This window comes from Myxocyprinus asiaticus, chromosome 43, assembly GCF_019703515.2.
Source record: "Myxocyprinus asiaticus isolate MX2 ecotype Aquarium Trade chromosome 43, UBuf_Myxa_2, whole genome shotgun sequence".
Taxonomy (NCBI): domain Eukaryota; kingdom Metazoa; phylum Chordata; class Actinopteri; order Cypriniformes; family Catostomidae; genus Myxocyprinus; species Myxocyprinus asiaticus.
Genome location: NC_059386.1, coordinates 6,587,330 through 6,607,034, shown reverse-complemented (window position 1 = coordinate 6,607,034; position 19,705 = coordinate 6,587,330). Strand labels below are relative to the sequence as shown.

General features: G+C 38.9%; 1 pseudogene; it reads left to right on the top strand.

The window, feature by feature from the left end:
* The first annotated feature begins 1,637 nt into the window (after positions 1 to 1,637).
* LOC127433211 (uncharacterized) lies at positions 1,638 to 7,843 on the top strand (annotated as a pseudogene).
* Positions 7,844 to 19,705: the final 11,862 nt, after the last annotated feature.

The following is a 19,705-nucleotide window of genomic DNA, read 5'->3' as shown; positions in this document are numbered from 1 at the left end:
CTTTAGGCCCTATTCTTGATTACACTGTTAACCCTTGCTGTAAATTACAGGGTAAATAACTGTAAAATGGCCAGTATATTACTGTAATATCAATAAACAGTACTTTACTGTAATATGAGGGGCATCGTTAGAAATTGATGTGGCGTGAACAATAAATTACAGTAAATTACTCTATGAAACCATTACAGCGACCAACTGTAACATTAAACAGTAAATTACTGTCATTCTAAACTGGCCCGACCCTCATAACAACTTTTCTTTGAAAAGTGTATAAATCTTCAGGCAGAAAACAGGGATTTAGGCATTAACACACACACACACTGGCTGACTTTCTTATCCCAAAAGAGGAGGTGATTGTGCCTTTAAGTCAGCCAGAGTTTGTCTGCATTTCAGTGTCCAGTCTTCAGTCAGTTGTTGCGTTTTCATGCTTTTTGCCTCATAATGGAGCGTCCAACAACTAGTAAGTAAATTGTTAAAATATTGGTGAGGGTTTAAAAATATGATGTAACGTTAAATCGTTATTATGCGTCTTGGACCCACTCAGCTCCAGATAGCTCGCTAGCTAGTAACCTCTCCTCACAACTTTCACTAACAGCCCTTAGGGTAAGATTTTCTTCATATAACTACATTTGTCAATAACTGACCACTAAACTTAGTTTGTTCAATTTTATTGGTTCGTCAAAATTAGCCACATACAATGTTCAGATGCAAATTCTGCGACTTCTGCCAACTAAAAGTTTTTTATGCACACGTGAAAAGACACCAACATAGAGCAAATTTTAAATTTGTCTGTGGAATACAGCAGTGCCCTTGCACGTTCGAGAGATTCTCCACATTTAGGTCATATATGTACAGAAATCACAGACAGTCACAAAAACAGGATAGGCTTCCACCGGCTAACCTCCACTGTCAGGTTCCAGAGCTGTGCCTCCACCTGTGAATTCATATTAGAGATGGTAGAAAGGTGTGCTGTCCAGTTGAAGGCTGCTTGAAATATTTTAGAGTGAGGATATCATTCACCACCCATTTATCACAGAAGCATAAGCAGCCAGGTCCAGTGCAGCAGTCTTTTCTCCATGAACAGTGTGAGACAGGAACACCTACAGATCTGTCTCTTGATAGTCAACTACCTCCTACAGATCCATCTCTTAATAGTGAGCTACCATCTACATATCAGTCTTTTGAAAGTCATAGAAATACTGTAGATGAAGAGGCTTTTTTTCATAACTGTTTTACCTGAAGATGCAGGCCAAAATGTTGTTGCCTGCCAGTACAATTCAATCAATTATAGAGAATTTTCAAGCAGTTCATGTTCAAGGAATGCAGGCCATGCTTGTTAGACTGAAAGAAAAGCTGTCATTATCATCAGATATACCACCATGTGATATAGACAACCTTATTGATGAACTGTCTAAACAAGATCTATTAACTTTGAAGGTCAGTTGAGGACTGACAAAACCAGAAAAAAACTTCTTCAAACACAATTTCAACTTTGTTGAGCCAAAACAGATATATCTGGGCACTGACAAAGCTGGTAAAGAACAATTTTGTCAAAAGAAACGCTAGCATCCCTGTTTAGGCAGTCATCAGTGAGAGAACAGTACAACCAGTCAAAAGTGCATGATTCTGGTGACAAGATGATGGAGGACGTAAAGTATGGCACATGCATCAAGCAAAATGGCATCTTTCACGAGCATCCTTCATCATTATCAATTATCTTGTACCAGGATGCATTTGAAGTTGTAAATCCACTTGGCTCAGGTAAAACGAAACATAAAATCCTGGCAGTGTACATGACCCTGGGTGAGATTCTGCCACACAACTGCTCCTTAGTTGATACATTGCAGCTTGTTTTACTGTGCAGAGATGAGGACTTTAAACAGTTTGGTCAGGAGAAGGTCTTTTACAGCGTTGTTGTTGATCTGAACGATTTAGAGGATTCTGGCTTTCAGTCTGTAGATGGCACTATTTTTAGAGCAGGGTTGATTGCCATCTCTGGGGATAATCTTGGGTCCCATTACTGTATAGGTGGTTTTTCTGAAAATGTCAGCAGCAACAAGTATTTCTGTCAGTACTGTCTAATTGACAGAGACACATTTTGCCAACAACCTTTAAATCTTGGCCTAAAAAGAACAGACAGAAATTATGCAGAGAGTGTTGATCAGCTCACAACCACTGATCAATCCATGATAGATGGCATCAAATTAAATTAAGTTTGTGGTGGACTCCCTCCATGCTTAAGCCATGATTTATTTGAAGGAATCATGGCTAATGACTTGGCAGTTTACATTAAACATTTGGTTACAGTTGAAAATCACTTCACTTACAATGAGCTGAATAGAGCCATTACACAATTCAGGCATTTAGGAAGTGACTCTCACAATGCACCATGTGCGGTTAGAGCAGATGGCAAACGACTTGGAGGTTCTGCAGCACAGAACTGGTGTCTCTTGAGAGACTTACCACTTTATGTGGGGAGCAAACTTAAAAACCCCACGGATAGTAAGGTTTGGCAATTGTGCCTTAAACTGAAGGAAATTGTTGAGCTGATTTGTGCTCCCAAAATTAGCCATTATGAGACTGCCTACCTCAAGTTTCTAACAGAAGAATATGTCTCTTTGAGAAGTACTATGTTCCCTGATGAGAGTCTGAAAGCAAAACGTGATTACGTGTTGCACTATGCAGACCTTATGTTACGGTTTGGACCATTGATCCACTTGTGGACCCTCAGGTTTGAAAGTAAGCATTCCTATTTTAAGAACTGTGCAAGGAAACTGCATAACTTTGTGCATCTTTGTAAAACTCTGGTAGAAAGGCACCAGTTGCTCCAGTCCTATCTAGTTTGTGGCCAGTTATTTCCTCCTAAAATTCAATCTGTCAGTGAAGTGCATGAACACAATGACCAGTTATACAATACAGAAATACAAAATGCAATGGACAGCTAACTGTGTCACTCAGAGTAGTTCAGAGGTATCAGGGGTTGTTTATAAAGGAACCAAATATACCAATGGCCTTGTTGTTGTTGTAGACCACAACAGCTGTGGGCATATATTTGGAAAAATATCACTGATACTTATTAGTCAAATTGATGTCTACTTTGTTGTTGAGCTGTACGATTCTGTGTGTTTGTCTGACCTTGGAGTTCACCCTTTGCACAACTCTGATCTGAAATATGTGTGTTAATGCTGACAGTCTCTTGGATTACTATCCACTTCCAGTGTATAAGGTGGCAGGCCTTTCTGTAGTGTCATTACATCATTCTTAACTACAGACACAGAGGTGATTAAAAAAGAAATGAAAAGAATTCTACCAGAACTGGACTTTAACAAACTGCAAACCATGGTCATTCATCTTTGTTTTGTGGTGGGTGTTGAGAAGACACAGGACCTTTCCCTAGTAGAGGTGATAGATCTTCAGGAGTTCTTGTTCCCTATACAATGTCAAAAACTAATGATGGAATTTAATTGAAGTGTTAAGATAAAATGTTATTTTCACCTTCATGATGTTTCAAATTTGTATGCTGTTTTTTTTTTTTTTTTTTTTTTTGTAGAACATTAATAACAGAGAAATAATCTTCTAGTGGCCAAGTGGATGAAATGCCAATTGAGATCACAGTCACCCCATTATCACCACCCCAGTCCGTTCCTGAACAGCCATCAATTTCTTACACTCCTGCAAATTCTGACTGGCTCAGTATGTTCCAGTATCCTTGGAACCACATGCCTGCACTCTTTTTCGTGCAGCATCCAATAAGGAGAGGGCTCCACTTAGACCAAGGAGAGATTTTGTAAGAATTATTGTGGCAGCCATGAGAGAACATTGCCCAAACCCAAACTTAGCCACCTGTGGGGAAGTTGCAAGAAACATTGTGTCTACATATCCCTTGACATTTTGAGACATTTTCTGAGGAATGGGAACAACTGGGAAAAGGCTTCAGTTCCTTACAAAGACAGCTAAAAACTAGGGTAGAACATGTAAACAGAGACAATATTGCACACAAGATTCATCAACCAAAGCTGCACAGTGAAAAAGGTTTGATGTAAAGTGGTCCGTGGATAAGAAATGGATCAGATTCTCTTGAAATGAAGAGAAAAGTTGTAGCGGAAATGTTTCAGTCTGGAGGCTCAAGGTCTGCAGAGTTGCCTGATGTGGGTGACTTAATGCAGCAGACTTATATTTATAAGTGCCACATGATTAACTCATGCCCCCCTCCTGTCATCATTGAAATTGAACTTCAGTGGCCATTCCTGTTCACCAAAAGAGGCCTCTGTAAGCATTTCGAAACCCTGATTGGTATTGACATCAGCAGTCGCCTTAGTGAAATCCCTGATTGGCAAAAGCAATAGGATTGTGAACTTCTTCCAAAGACAGAGACTGAAATGGAATGGAGAGATTCAAGCTCTCCTAAAAGAGATTGATGACACCACAACATCAAGCAATGACAAGAGTGCCATATCAGTCATCCTGCTGATTACGAAATACTTCTAGGAAAAAGAAAACTCTCTCTTCATCGTAGCAGATGTAAGTAATTATGATGCTACAGCGCTAGTAGAGTAAATACTTAAAATAATAAATGTAAAGTATTATTTTTTGGTTATTTATATATTAAATTCATATAAAGAAACACCCTCAGCTTTTTTAGTGATCATGTTCAAATTAATTCAGCATGCTCCTTTTCTTTCTGAGCAGTAAAGCAAATGGCTGTGGTGGCTCTCTTAGTAGTGTTACAAGTTTGTGAAAAAGTTAAAGGAATGGTAAACCGAAAAATGAAAATTGTCATCATTTACTCACTTCATGACATTCCATCCAAACTCGTATGACTTTTGTTTATCTTCTGAACACAAATGAAGATATTTGAAGAACGTTTTCAGCTGTTTGTGTCCAAATAATGAAGTGTAATGGGGAGTAAGACTTTGATACTCCAAAAAAGATACAAAGGCATCGTCAGTGTAATCCATGTGACTCGTGTGGTTTAATCCAAGTCTTCTTAAGCAATTTAATTCCTTTTTGTGCAATAAAAAACAATAATTTAGTGTTTATTAGCAAAATATAATCACTCCTGCTCTGCTCTCTAATGCATGGTTTAAACTTTAATTGAATTGCTTAAGAAGACTAGAAATAAACCACACGAGTCACATGGATTACACTGACATTATCATTATGGAGACACAAACGGCTGAAAACTTTATTCAGATATCTTCATTTGTGTTCTGAAGATGAACAAAAGTCATACGGGTTTGTAACAACATGAGGGAGAGTAAATGATGACAGATTTAAAATTTTTGGGTGGACTATCCCTTTAATGCACTTATTTGAATAATTATATCAAACGAACAAGACAGTCATCTTAAGGAGAACTAAGATTACTCCATATCATGAGATACTGCTTGAATTAAAGCAGCTGAGTAATCTTACCATTTTTTTGTTTTCAAGGAAACTTCCACAAACATGTCTATAGAAAATGAGCTAAACCTACCAGCCACACCAAGGCGTATCATGCTCGGTAAATCGAATTTATATGATAAACAATGCATATGTTCCTTTGCACTTGTATTTATGGTGACTTTACATATTTCAGGAGATACACTTCTAGCTTCATCCAAGTGGTTGGTCAGCACTGAGGGAAAAGTCACACATTGCATGGACAACCAGCTGGATTTTGCTGCAGTGCTCTCTGTGTTCTTTGGGTGCTTTTATGTTTTTAATATACAGGTGCATCTCAATAAATTAGAATGTCGTGGAAAAGTTTATTTATTTCAGTAATTCAACTCAAATTGTGAAACTTGTGTATTAAATAAATTCAGTGCACACAGACTGAAGTAGTTTAAGTCTTTGGTTCTTTTAATTGTGATGATTTTGGCTCACATTTAACAAAAACCCACCAATTCACTATCTCAAAAAATTAGAATACATCATAAGACCAATAAAAAAAAACATTTTTAGTGAATTGTTGGCCTTCTGGAAAGTATGTTCATTTACTGTATATGTACTCAATACTTGGTAGGGGCTCCTTTGCTTTAATTACTGCCTCAATTTGGCGTGGCATGGAGGTGATCAGTTTGTGGCACTGCTGAGGTGGTATGGAAGCCCAGGTTTCTTTGACAGTGGCCTTCAGCTCATCTGCATTTTTTGGTCTCTTGTTTCTCATTTTCCTCTTGACAATACCCCATAGATTCTCTATAGGGTTCAGGTCTGGTGAGTTTGCTGGCCAGTCAAGCACACCAACACCATGGTCATTTAACCAACTTTTGGTGCTTTTGGCAGTGTGGGCAGGTGCCAAATCCTGCTGGAAAATGAAATCAGCATCTTTAAAAAGCTGGTCAGCAGAAGGAAGCATGAAGTGCTCCAAAAGTTCTTGGTAAACGGGTGCAGTGACTTTGGTTTTCAAAAAACACAATGGACCAACACCAGCAGATGACATTGCACCCCAAATCATCACAGACTGTGGAAACTTAACACTGGACTTCAAGCAACTTGGGCTATGAGCTTCTCCACCCTTCCTCCAGACTCTAGGACCTTGGTTTCCAAATGAAATACAAAACTTGCTCTCATCTGAAAAGAGGACTTTGGACCACTGGGCAACAGTCCAGTTCTTCTTCTCCTTAGCCCAGGTAAGATGCCTCTGACATTGTCTGTGGTTCAGGAGTGGCTTAACAAGAGGAATACGACAACTGTAGCCAAATTCCTTGACATTTCTGTGTGTGGTGGCTCTTGATGCCTTGACCCCAGCCTCAGTCCATTCCTTGTGAAGTTCACCCAAATTCTTGAATCGATTTTGCTTGACAATCATAAGGCTGCGGTTCTCTCGGTTGGTTGTGCATCTTTTTCTTCCACACTTTTTCCTTCCACTCAACTTTCTGTTAACATGCTTGGATACAGCACTCTGTGAACAGCCAGCTTCTTTGGCAATGAATGTTTGTGGCTTACCCTCCTTGTGAAGGGTGTCAATGATTGTCTTCTGGACAACTGTCAGATCAGCAGTCTTCCCCATGATTGTGTAGCCTAGTGAACCAAACTGAGAGACCATTTTGAAGGCTCAGGAAACCTTTGCAGGTGTTTTGAGTTGATTAGCTGATTGGCATGTCACCATATTCTAATTTTTTGAGATAGTGAATTGGTGGGTTTTTGTTAAATGTGAGCCAAAATCATCACAATTAAAAGAACCAAAGACTTAAACTACTTCAGTCTGTGTGCACTGAATTTATTTAATACACGAGTTTCACAATTTGAGTTGAATTACTGAAATAAATGAACTTTTCCACGACATTCTAATTTATTGAGATGCACCGGTAGAGTACCAGGAGTCAGCCAGTGACACACTAGAGCTCATTCAAAGGTGAGTGTTGAGAACATTTTTATGTCCAACCATGGCTTTATTTGAATAACTGCTACAACAATACTTTCACCCGGGGAACAAGTACTGTTTTGCCACATTTTGGCACTGTTTGTAGTAGGATATTTAAGACTCTCTTTCCTCCAGTAGCTATGCTTCCTCTCTCTTACGTCCTCCATATACTTTGCTTCCCCATCTGCTTTTTCTTTCTTCCTCTCTTTCTTGTGTTTTTTTCTTGTTTTATTTTCTATCTGTTTGTTGTACTTTTCATAAAACTGGAACTGTGTTTGATTTGTTACTGACTGACAAAATTCTAAAATTGATGTTGTATCTGATTTGATCATCATGTTCTTTGTAAGGATTTATCCTGAGGGTACGAAGTGTGCTTTGAAAGCAGGAACCTGCTGCAAAACCGGGTCAGCTGTTAAAAGAAAGGGCCAAAGCTTTAATCTACATGTCTATACATTTTTGCAGAGGCTCACCGAATTTGAGCAGAGAACATCTAATTAAGTAAGTGCAAGCAGTAATATAAACTTAAAGCGATAGTCCCCCCAAAAATGAAAATTGTCGTCATTTACTCACACTCATGTCGTTCCAATCCTGTATGACTTTTGTTCATCTTTGTAAAACGAATGAAGATATTTGAAGAATATTTTCAGCTGTTTTTGTCCGTATAATGAAAGTCAAGGGTGACCGATTTGTCTTTTTTTGTTGGACTATCCCTTTAAGGGTTTTTTTTTTTTTTTTTTGCTGCTATTGATATATGATGTTATTATATTGGCCATTCTATTGGAAATATGTTTAATGAATTACCTGAAGTCATACCGTGGCAATGTTATGTTTAATTTTGTGTAATATTATTATGTTATGATTTGATGAATTTTCTAAATTATTTTATATGTATTGTATATATGTGTGCCACACTAATAAAATATAAATTTTTTATGAACATTTAAAATGCTTGCCCTTTTTTAAAAGGAAATAACAAACTGTGAAGAATAATTTTTACAGTATTTTTTTACGGTATAAGACAATAACAGTATGACTATACTGTCAAATGTGTATGCAGTATTATACCGTGAGTGATTGCATTACAGTGACTAACTGGCAACACTGTTGCCAGTTAGTCAGTGTAATAGTTCAATTACAGTAACTACCAGGCAACAGTGTTGCCAGTTAATTACTGTAAAAAAGCCCAGTTAGGTCTAACAGTGTAGGTTACTGTAGTACAGACCGCAAACTCTTGTTGCAACCACGTTTCCATAATACTGCTGTTAGCTACAGATTCTGGATTGAAAGATAAAAGTAAGTAACATATTCATGGTTAATGTTACACCATTTCTCAAAAACATTGAACTGGAACACAGTTTGAACATAGTTGTCAATGAGGTGACAGTGAGAGGGCGATGTCACAGGTCCATGAGGAAAAATGAGGAGGCTCATCACCTTCAAGTTTCTCAGATGAATAGATCTCTAACATTATGATTAGAGAGTTAAGTTTTCTTTTTGTTGTGTTTTGCTCTAGTTGCAGAGACTTTGCAGTATCCCACGAAGTTCCACTGTGGTTCAGTGTGTTTCTCAGTCTGACGTCAATGATTTCGTATCGCTAAACTCCAAAAGACAACTTTGTACATATCTTTAAAAACAGAAGTGGGTTTTTTGAGGACAGTAAAGACTGAGAAAGATTCTGTGTGATAAGTCAAAATAAAAATAATGTTCAAAGCTTATACACTTACTGTAATCCTTAAGTTTATATTCCATTACTCTTTGTAGATAGTATAATGAAATGTAAAAAAAGCACTATGCAATCACATAGTGGCATTTCTATTTCAAACTGCTCACTACAGTACCATGGGCTTCAAGACGGTGCCATTGCCTCTGTCATGCACCAGCTCACAGCAGACCTGGCACTGGACTAGGACACAGGTCAGATATGCAAATTGCTGCATGGGCTTGAGGGCCTTAATTTGGTGGACTCTAATTTTGGCCCTGTGCCATTTGGGTCTGTGCTCTCTTATCAGTGCCCTCCTGAAATAAGTAGAGACATTATTAAACACCCTGGTGCCCCTGAGTTTCCTCAGTTGCCTGTTGACGGTTACAACTTGAAATTTCCAATAGATTTCGAGTCCAACAACAAGCAACAATGCCAATTGGAAAGCCTAAAGGTGTCACGGGAGATCTCTGCTGCTATTGAGGCAGAAACCCGACTGCAGTCAAAATGCCAGCTGTAGACCCAGGTACACAAACCCCGACTTACAGCCAGCAGATTCCGTGAAATATTCCATGTTCGCGGGGAGTCTTCCGCCAAAGCCTTGGCAGCCCGCATTCTGAGAGGAACTCCTCAGACAGGCGCTATGAAAAGAGGGTTGGATCTGGAACCTGAGATACTAAAGCAATATTCAGATTTTTGTGATGTCTCTGTGACACAATGTGGGATCATCATCCACCCTGATGCACCTCACCTTGCAGCCAGCCCCGATGCTAAAGTCTTCAACCCAAGAGAAACACCGCCGTTTGGGCTGGCTGAGGTAAAGAGTTGCAATGTTGAAAATGTTGCACAAGTTAAACACCTGATCACAGTTCAAGGCCAGTTCTGCCTTAAGAAGAGCCACAAGTACTATTTTCAGGTTCAAGGCCAACTGGCCTTAAGCGAACTTCAGTGGTTTGATTTTATTACAGATACCCACACTGATTTCACAGTTGAGAGAATCTTTAGGGATGAGGAGATTATCAACTTGGTGCAACAGAAGCTGGATAATTTTTATAACATCTACATGGACGTCTTAAGTTGTAAAACCTGCATACAAATTTAGAAAACACTTGTGATGTGGAAGCAGTTGCTTGCAAACATATATTTAATAAAGCTTCATTAAAACTAGATTAAGTTTACAATGTAATATCTGTGGAGGTTCTCAGTCATCCAAGTCATGCTCATATCTTGTAGTGATATTCAGAGTAACTGGGCTTGCTGTGAAAAGACTTGAATAAGTTTTGATCCTCATCCAAGAAGCTTCTTCAGTTCTACTGACTGGTGGGGATGTCTGACCGGTGTGTCACCCCAGAGAGACATCCCCACCAGTCAGTAGAATTGCAGAAGTTTCTTGGATGAGCAGCGAGTCTTGTCACAGCAAGTTCAGCTGCTCTGAATCCTACTACACTACAGTTACAATGTAATTCACTGCCACGTATTTTTTCTGCAAGACAGAAAAAGCTGTTGCTCTTTTTTGTAATACTAACCAGGAGAAGGATGGCAGGCATATCATGATATTTTGTCACTGCACCTGCAGGCAATGCCTCCTCTGTGCTGTCCACTGGGATAGGTATCTCCTGAGAGTCGTCCAGGACAGCAGCACTAAGACACTTTCTTGCTCGCTGGTAAACTGACTCCTGAGCTTGTGAGCCTCTTACTAGAGGTGTGAAATATGTTGATACACTTGATTGTCATGATACATTTTTGGTAATCATTTTTCAGTCCCCAAAAATATCAAAAAATGTAACAAAACATCACAAATGCTTTACATGGTGGGTTGGGTAGCTCAGTGAGTAAAGACGCTGACTACCACACCTGGAGTCGCGAGTTCGAATCCAGGGCGTGCTGAGTGACTCCAGCCAGGTCTCCTAAGCAACCAAATTGACCCGGTTGCTAGGGAGGGTAGAGTCACATGGGGTAACCTCCTCGTGGTTGCTATAATGTGGTTCTCGCTCTCAGTGGGGCACGTGGTGAGTTGTGCGTGGATGCCGCGGAGAATAGCGTGAAGCCTCCACACGCGCTAGGTCTCCATGGTAATGCGTTCTACAAGCCACGTGATAAGTTGCGCGGATTGATCGTCTCAGACGCGGAGACAACTGAGATTTGTCCTCCGCCACCCAGATTGAGGCGAGTCACTAGGCCACCACGAGGACCACGAGGCATTCCAAACTGGGGAGAAAAGGGGAGAAAAAAGAAAAACAAAAAACAAAAACAAATGCTTTACATGGCAACAGGACGATTAATTATGCTATAATTTTTTGTATGGATTAATACAAGTTGTATTAAAAAGCAAATACAAAACAAGCTCAATACTCAACCTTCATACAATTATTTTTTCTTTATGTATTTCAAACAAATATAATTATTTGTAAGGCTCTGTAATACTTATAACTTAATATAACAAATTATTGTGACCTTTATTGTTAAATGGAATGTATTATGAGGTTTAACACTGTCCTCCTACCTTTACCCCAGTCATTCCAGTGGAATCTAGACAGCACTGCTCCTTGTTTAATCCGGATTCGTCCACTGGCTGATGTATATATCCTCTGGGGCAAAGTGTTGACTACACACGTTGGTGCTCCCATGATGGATTTTGAAACTCGGCCCTTCATCTCTTTTGATTGCCCTCTCCCTACAGGCACGTATTTCTGCGTCCACAGGAAAATTTTTATTAGTTATTAGAACAACAAGGAACACTGCAATAGCATCTTCTTGATGACTGTGCCATGCTTATTGGGTGGGCTGCTGAGAGATGGACACAGGGAGAAAGGATAGAGCAAAACAATGAATCACATCAGCATATGGAAATGGTTTAGCATTTAGCTTTGATTAAGAGTCAGTATCTATCAAGCTATTCTAAACAACAGTGTTGGAAAAAGTGAGTGATTATACGTTAATATAAAAAGTAAACACTTAACATAAAGCGTTAAGTAAACTTGTTACAGCACAGGCCAGCAGCAATGCATATTTTTCCTGTTGCTAAAGTTGCTGCTAGCTAGCCTACTTTCCCAACCATCTAAGGCAGTTACAGAATGGTAAATTGGAAATGATCATTAACGTTACCAAAAGAACCCGATTGTAAATACGTAAACATTATTAGTCTTAACTTTACCTTTCGTAATTCGAGTTGTTGAGCATTCCTGCATTTTCCTGAGAAGTCTCCAGTGCAAAGGTAAAAACGGAAGTACAGATACACTTCATTGCGGAAAGGCGGAAGTTAACTAACGTTATTTTGAAAAGGGCCTATAGCTAAAACTTGCTGGCCTCGAGCCACAAACTGCTAACATCAGAGGATGTTAGCAGGAATAATGTCGGTATCTAAGCTTTCAAAACAACAACTGCTCAAAGAAAAAAAAAAAAACTAGATCGCTGTCATTATAACTAAGCTGTTTACACTGTAAACACCGGATGCAGCGATGAGACGTGTGTTCAGCTGACGGGGTCCCGTATTGTGCAGCGGCTCAAACCACTATATTTTTCCTGTCTAATAAAATATTTGTAACAGATGTCATATATGCAAATTGATTGCTATGAATTGTATTAATTAGACTATGTATTTAAATAACTTCTAACTTGTTTATCAAAACCAAGTTGAGTTCACATAAGATGAAGATACATTTAAGATAAAATTATGTTAATTACAAATATCATATGAATGAACTGATTCTACAGTGCATTCTATTCCTTGCATCAAAAGCAGCTTGTGAAGGCATTATTAAGCTACACTGAAATAAATTATTTTGGATGATAAAATATTCTCTCAAACCTTTAGCCTCTTTTTTCCAGTACGACGATTTCCAAATATCATATGCGTGAATTTATTGATAATACATTTTTGTCATAACTTAGGTAAACAGCCTTTTCCCTAATTTATGACAAAAAAATTCATAAAGGCGTAGATAGCTCCAAATCTTTCTCTACATCAGAAACTGATTCCTTTATGCTTTTTCTCTCTTACCTCGCTATTGCAGCAGTGATATCTCTCTCTCCCACTTTAATGATAGTAGAGTTGCGATGCATTGACACAATCAGAGAAAAAAGTCATTTTATTGACAGTACACCAGCGGAGACATAGCTACAATACCCATTTATGTCGGTCCAAAGACACGCCAGCAAATTGTACTAGAAAAACATTAACAAAATTGGTCCATTTTTATGGTTAAAATGTCCGTTCTGTTTTTAAAGTCGCACTGAAGTGCCTTGACAAGTGCTGTTCGATTTTCTTTTTTGAAGTATTTCCTACTGAAACAGGAGTTGGGGACGGGACATGTCGATTCTCCCAACTTGGAATGCCCAATTCCCACTACTTAGTAGGTCCTCGTGGTGGCGCGGTTACACACCTCAATCCGGGTGGCAGAGGACAAGTCTCAGTTGCCTCTGCTTCCGAGACAGTCAATCCGCGCATCTTATCACATGACTTGCTGTGCATGACACCGTGGAGACTCACAGCATGTGGAGGCTCATGCTACTCTCCGCGATCCACGCACAACTTACCGCACGCCCCATTGAGAGTGAGACCTACTAATCGCGACCACGAGGAGATTACCCCATGTGACTCTACCCTCCCAAGCAACCGGGCAATTTGGTTGCTTAGGAGACCTGGCTGGAGACTCATCCAATTAAAAAAAAAAATAGCCAATAGGCTTTAGTTTACAGCCACACACACATACCCCTTTCCATTTTGCTGCTCATGTTAGAGTTGCTTACCGAGAAAATGTGAGAAGCGATCTCAATACCGGCCAGCTTTTCAAAGGTTTTGAGAACCGAATGTTCTAACTGTCAACATTACTACATAACCAGCCCACAAACACACACGGCACATCTTTGCTCACGATGAGACGGGAGCCGTTGTGCCAATACAGATGAATGAGAAACAAGCAAGTAAAAAACTATATATACATTTTTTTATCACAATACACCAAACATAATGAATAAAGAACATTTAATCGAACTTTACGTCCCAAGAAATCTCCAGCTGCACAAAAATATATATATATATATATATATATATATATATATATATATATATATATATATATATATATATATATATATATAAATAAACTCTAGCCACTTGTCCTCTCAACACCTACGCAAATTCTCCGATATTCCTCCTCTTTCGAAGTGTAAAAATTCAAGCAAGCAAGCACGCAGCCAGGTTTGTTTGGGAATAGGGAAGAGGGTTTGGGGAGGGGAGCAACATAAAATACACCTTATCACCATGTTGTTTGCTAATTGCTGCGATTGTTTCATTTGAATGACGGGGCTGGACGGGAGAGGATGAAACTCATTTGGCTATTGGTCAACTTTATTGCCCAGCCCTCGCACCGGTACATATGTCAGCAGAGAAGAGAAAGTTTTCTGAGTGGGGGGCAAGTTATTGTTTTTTATTAAAAATTAAGAGGGCAAACCATTGAAAAAGATAAAAGAAAAAAAAACATGCAAGTATTAATAGTTTTTAATAAAAAGAGCAACATCCAATAAGAAAATAAGAAAATTTTAAATTCATGGTGAATTTAAATTTTAAAAAATGTATTGGGTAGGCTAAATCCCCCAAATCCCCATATAATAATTAATATCTTTTCACAAGGCCTCCTAAGGTTCCATATGTTATGCATTTATTTATTGTTTTATAAAAATAAAAAAATAAACAAATGTCTGAATGTACTCAAACACGAATATTGTTGATTGACCATTTAATATTCTTAAAGTAGACAACATTAGCTAAATGTCCTAAAAACACCCCTGGAGACAATGAGCAAAACATTAAAAACCTAAAAATAAAATTAAAATAAAGTTGAAAAATCGTATGTAATCGATAATATCTCTTGGCCCAAAAGTTTATGCTTACACTTCTGGTTATTTGTACACACTGTCTGTTATGCAGATCAGACAACGGTGCAAACATGCCCATAAAATCTGTGCTAAAAGTCATTCGCATGAGAAATTCCGTTATTGTGTGCCAATTCTAAGCGCTGTATAGCAGAGGATGCAGAAGACCACCGTGATCTGACACACTTTGGTGGGACTGCACCAACAGCATCACTCACCACAGTGATCCAGGGGGGAGGGAGATGTTGTTGGTGTAGAAAGCAGAGGCACGTGGAGACAAAAACAGAGGGAAACTTGTACACAAGACAAAAAATGACCAAAACGGCAATTGCGAGTGGGGCCACCCCTGGCCACCCCCTAGCTCCGCCCCTGTGTATAATGAGCCTAATTTGCATAGAAAAGAGGTATGTTTGCGTGAAAAGGAATGACAATAACTTTATTTAAATACTCGAGACGGAGCGCAATTTCAGAGCTGATTGTGTACCACCTGATGATATAAAGTGTTAAAAGAATTACACTCACAGGCGCCAATCCCGTGGGCGCTCGGGTGCTCGAGCACCCATGGGAATGGCCGAGCACCCACAGAAAAGCATTAATTTTCTCAATAGGCATAAAAAAATAAAAATAAAAAATATTTCTCAGCCTTGACCCAAACCAGAAAGCTCTATTATTAAATAACGACATTAAAACATTTGATTTGAAGCAAATCATTTTCAAAAATTGAAAAAATTGATTGGTAATTGGGAATTTCTCTGATTAGTGGATCTCACTTAAGGATTGCGGTTCCGGTGGGAGATCTGGACCCAGAGGAATTATTAATTGGATGTTATGAGACACAATTGCAGATTGAATTCTTGAATAATTAATTCATCAAGCGCACCGCCGCACAGAGAAAAAAACATTGTAATTGAGCAGGCTGAGCATGCACAATCTTATATTCCTTCCATTTACTTAGGATAAAAATGTTTATAGTTGATGGGCATTTGTTGCGTGCGTGGAAGTGTTCGTGCACACACCGTGCTTAGCCCAAAACACTGCTTTGTTCACACTGCAGGAAAATCTGATTTTTTTTTAGACTGACTGTTCAAACTGCAGGTTATATCTGGACAGATTTGATTTTTTTCTGTTCTGTCTGCAGTCGCTTTTGCCAGCACATCCACTAGGTGTCAGAGTAATGATGCAAACTTGCATATTTTCACCATGTGTGAGAGTTTATGGATGTTTTTTATGAGGGCATCCAAATATTAAAGAGGCCCTATTATGCTTTTTGGGATTTTACCTTTCCTTTAGTGTGTAATATTGCTGTTTGTGCATGTAAAAGGTCTGCAAAGTTACAAAGCACAAAGTCCATGCAAAAGGGAGTTATTCACTCCCACAGACAACACTGCTCAAGAACTACAAGAAACGGCTGGATTGTAGTCCAGCCATTTCTTCCGTAAAGTATCTACAACACTATGTAACACATCTGCATAATGTCCGCTTAAGGGCTACATTGGCCCGCCCTCAAACAAACGTAGTTATAGCAGAGGCCAGGATGAGTTGGGTTAGTGTTGTCGCCATGCCGAGAAGACACTGTTTTCTTCACTGCGAAAGCAAAACCTCTTTGTTTGGACTTCCAAAGGCAGACGAATTGAAGAATCAGTGGTTAAAATGTATTTTAATTATTTAGCAGTACAACCACAACCAATGCTGGATTTTCAAGATGGTTACTCCTGAAAGATGGTGCAGTTTCCACTTTGTTGGGACAATCTGGCACTTCAGGATCACAACCTGTAAGTATGTTTGATTATTTGTGGATTTATCTGCTACAGAGAGTTCAGATACGGAGTTTTGTGTTGTAGCTACGGTGTACACCCAGTGCACAGCTGTACGCCTCCTAACCTGCTAGCTAATGTTATTGTGTTGAAATAGTTTTGCTAATCATGTGCGGGCCCACTTTTACCTACAATTGTGTAGAATTATGCAGATTGTTTGTCGTTCTTACTATCATGAATAGTGATCAAGTGTGGAGATGTATTTATTTTTATGAATGATAATTTTACATATGCAATCCACGGTAGTGCTCGGCTAACTTGCTATGTAAAGTTATTGTTTTGGTAAGGGTTTACTGTTGAGCTGTGGGCCGGCTTTTACCTAAAACTGTGTATCAAAATGGTCGATCTCAAGAGTCTTATATAATTATATAATTACAAGCTTAATTATATAATGTTATGGCCGCTATCGGTAGTCCATGGCTAACTTGCTCACTAGCTCTCTAATACCGCTGGTAATGACCAACCAGGAGTAAGCCTTTGTTCTCCGTTCATAGCTCGGGCGAAAAAAGTTCAGCTACACCCATTCCAGCAAAAGATGACTAACTTAGATGCACTATGTGTCTTTTACTTGAAGCTTTGTTAGGTTCACAATAATCAACAGTGTACTTGTAAGAAAGCTACTAAATTAAAACTTACCATTGTGAAACATCCTGCAAAAGTCGTGCTTGCGAAGGTGGTTCGGGTCGATCAGCTTGTTCTTCCAAACTTTCATTATCGGACTCAAACTGGTATGTCAAAAACCGATGCCATTGCTACCATAGTTACAATAGTGTTTACAACTGTTAATGAAGCCTGAAACTCGCTTATGGTAAGGGGCATTACATTTCCGACACACACTCTATACGGCTGACCAATCACAACAGACTAGGACAGCTGACCAATCAGAACAGACTGGGCTTTTCAGAAAGGGGGACTTTAAACAGACATGAGCTAATTCAGAGCATTTGAGCCAGAGGATGAAAATAGGTTTAGAAGAAATGTACAGTATGAGAAAAATAATGTGTTTTTTGAACATTAAAGCATGTAAACCTATTCTAGTAGACCCCCAAAACAAAATTATGAACCTGTAAATGAGCATAATATGGGCTCTTTAACACATTCTTCACATAAATCTGTTTAAAAAACAGGAGAGGTGGCATATACAATGTTTATTGCTGCTAAGGTTTACAACTGTCCCATTTTTGCCAGACACCCCTTATTTTTTTCCCATACAGGATGCCTAGTTTTCCCTTCAAAGTGCACTGTGAAGGCATCAGTATATGTCTTCTCGTCGCAACACCTGACAAACAACCCGTCGTGCACAATCAATGATGAAAAAAACACATAAAAATCCAATCTGACTTCCCATTGTAATCAGATTCCAATGGGAATTTGGGGGGGGGGTTCGTTAGGGCACCCACCAGTAGTAACATAAATCGGTGCCTGTGATGACACTAGACACTGAGCTGTTGCTTCACTGCCAGTCTCTGTATTGTCTGACATAAAATAAATAATTAAAAACATATGTGGCAGACAAGCCTCTTGTTCGGTCGGGAAAGGAGGAAGCAGGAACCAGATTAACAATCAACAAGACTTTAATATAATATGCTGAACTAAACCTTAATGACACATTGACACACACACACACACAGCAGCCACGTGCATCTCTCTCTCTCTCTTTCTGGAGTAAGGTTTTCTTTTAAACAATTTAAATATACAATTATTTCAGCATTTTATATCTTGTGTAAACATGTAACTCTCTTTATCTTAGGTATTCTCTTAAATGCATTTAAATATGTACACAAAAGTAAACTCTGCATTAGAGGTCAACCAATATATCGGATTTACTGATTAATCAGGGCTGATAGTTGCGTTTTTAACTATTGGCTATCGGAAAAAATAAACTTTGATAGATATTTTTGGTTTAATTTCTGTGTGGCCGGCGCTGGAGGGTTCTACAGTCTGAACTTCTGGTTCAAAAATATAATGGCGCCCTCTAGAGGTTAAATAAATACAATCAGTGACTCCGCGTGGAGTTTGTTGTGCAATGTGACTAGGATATTTATAGTGACAGATGCTTCAGAAGCGGGTTTGAAACACTGACAGAGAAAAGCCAAGGTATGTATACAATTTACATTATTATTATTGTCATGGAACAATAAATCAGCCATTTAAGACAACCAAAGTTGGTTTGATCATTAATTTGTTTATAACTAATCGCTGCACTGGAGATCTGCATTGCCGACAAGGTGGAGAGGATGCTAACATTAAAGCTAACTTTAGCTTTTCAAATGGTTAGAACAATGTTACAAGTCAAGGATGGAAACTGCTTACCTTTCCTTAATTCGCTGTTTTGCGTACGTGAAGGGCTTTTACTTTGAAGTTGCACTTATGCGCTCATGAGGATTCACAAGCAGCAGTCTCCTGACAATTTAAACAGCCTGGATCGCCTGCTTGGATTATCATGGACTGACCATCATGATTTATGAATCCGAGGAACTTTTGATCCTGATCCTGAAGTTTTGATTCTGGCTGACAGAATACGCACTTCAGAGGAAGATATTAGATGAGCGCTCGACGGTAAGAAAACACTGGATTTTCGTGAGGTTCGTGAATTACATCTGTTTAAATGAGATATCTGTACATTTGCAGACTGTATATGATAGAAGTTTTATTGATATTTGCCTTTTATCATTAGAAATGTTACAGGGATCTGTTGAGGAGAGACTGTTAGAATATGTGCTTCAGAGGAAGATTTATGAGCATTCCACAGGATGCTGAAGTTGTGTGAGGTTGATTTATTACATCTGTTTAAACGAGATATGCGCATATTTGCAGACGGTATATGATATTAGTTTTATTGATATTTGCATTTTTCTCATTAGACAAGACAGTTAAAAGTTACAGGGAACTGTTGAGGAGAGAGAATGAAACAGGCGAGCACTTTAACATTATGAGCTCAAACGCATGTGCCGTGGCTCTGATATGTGAACC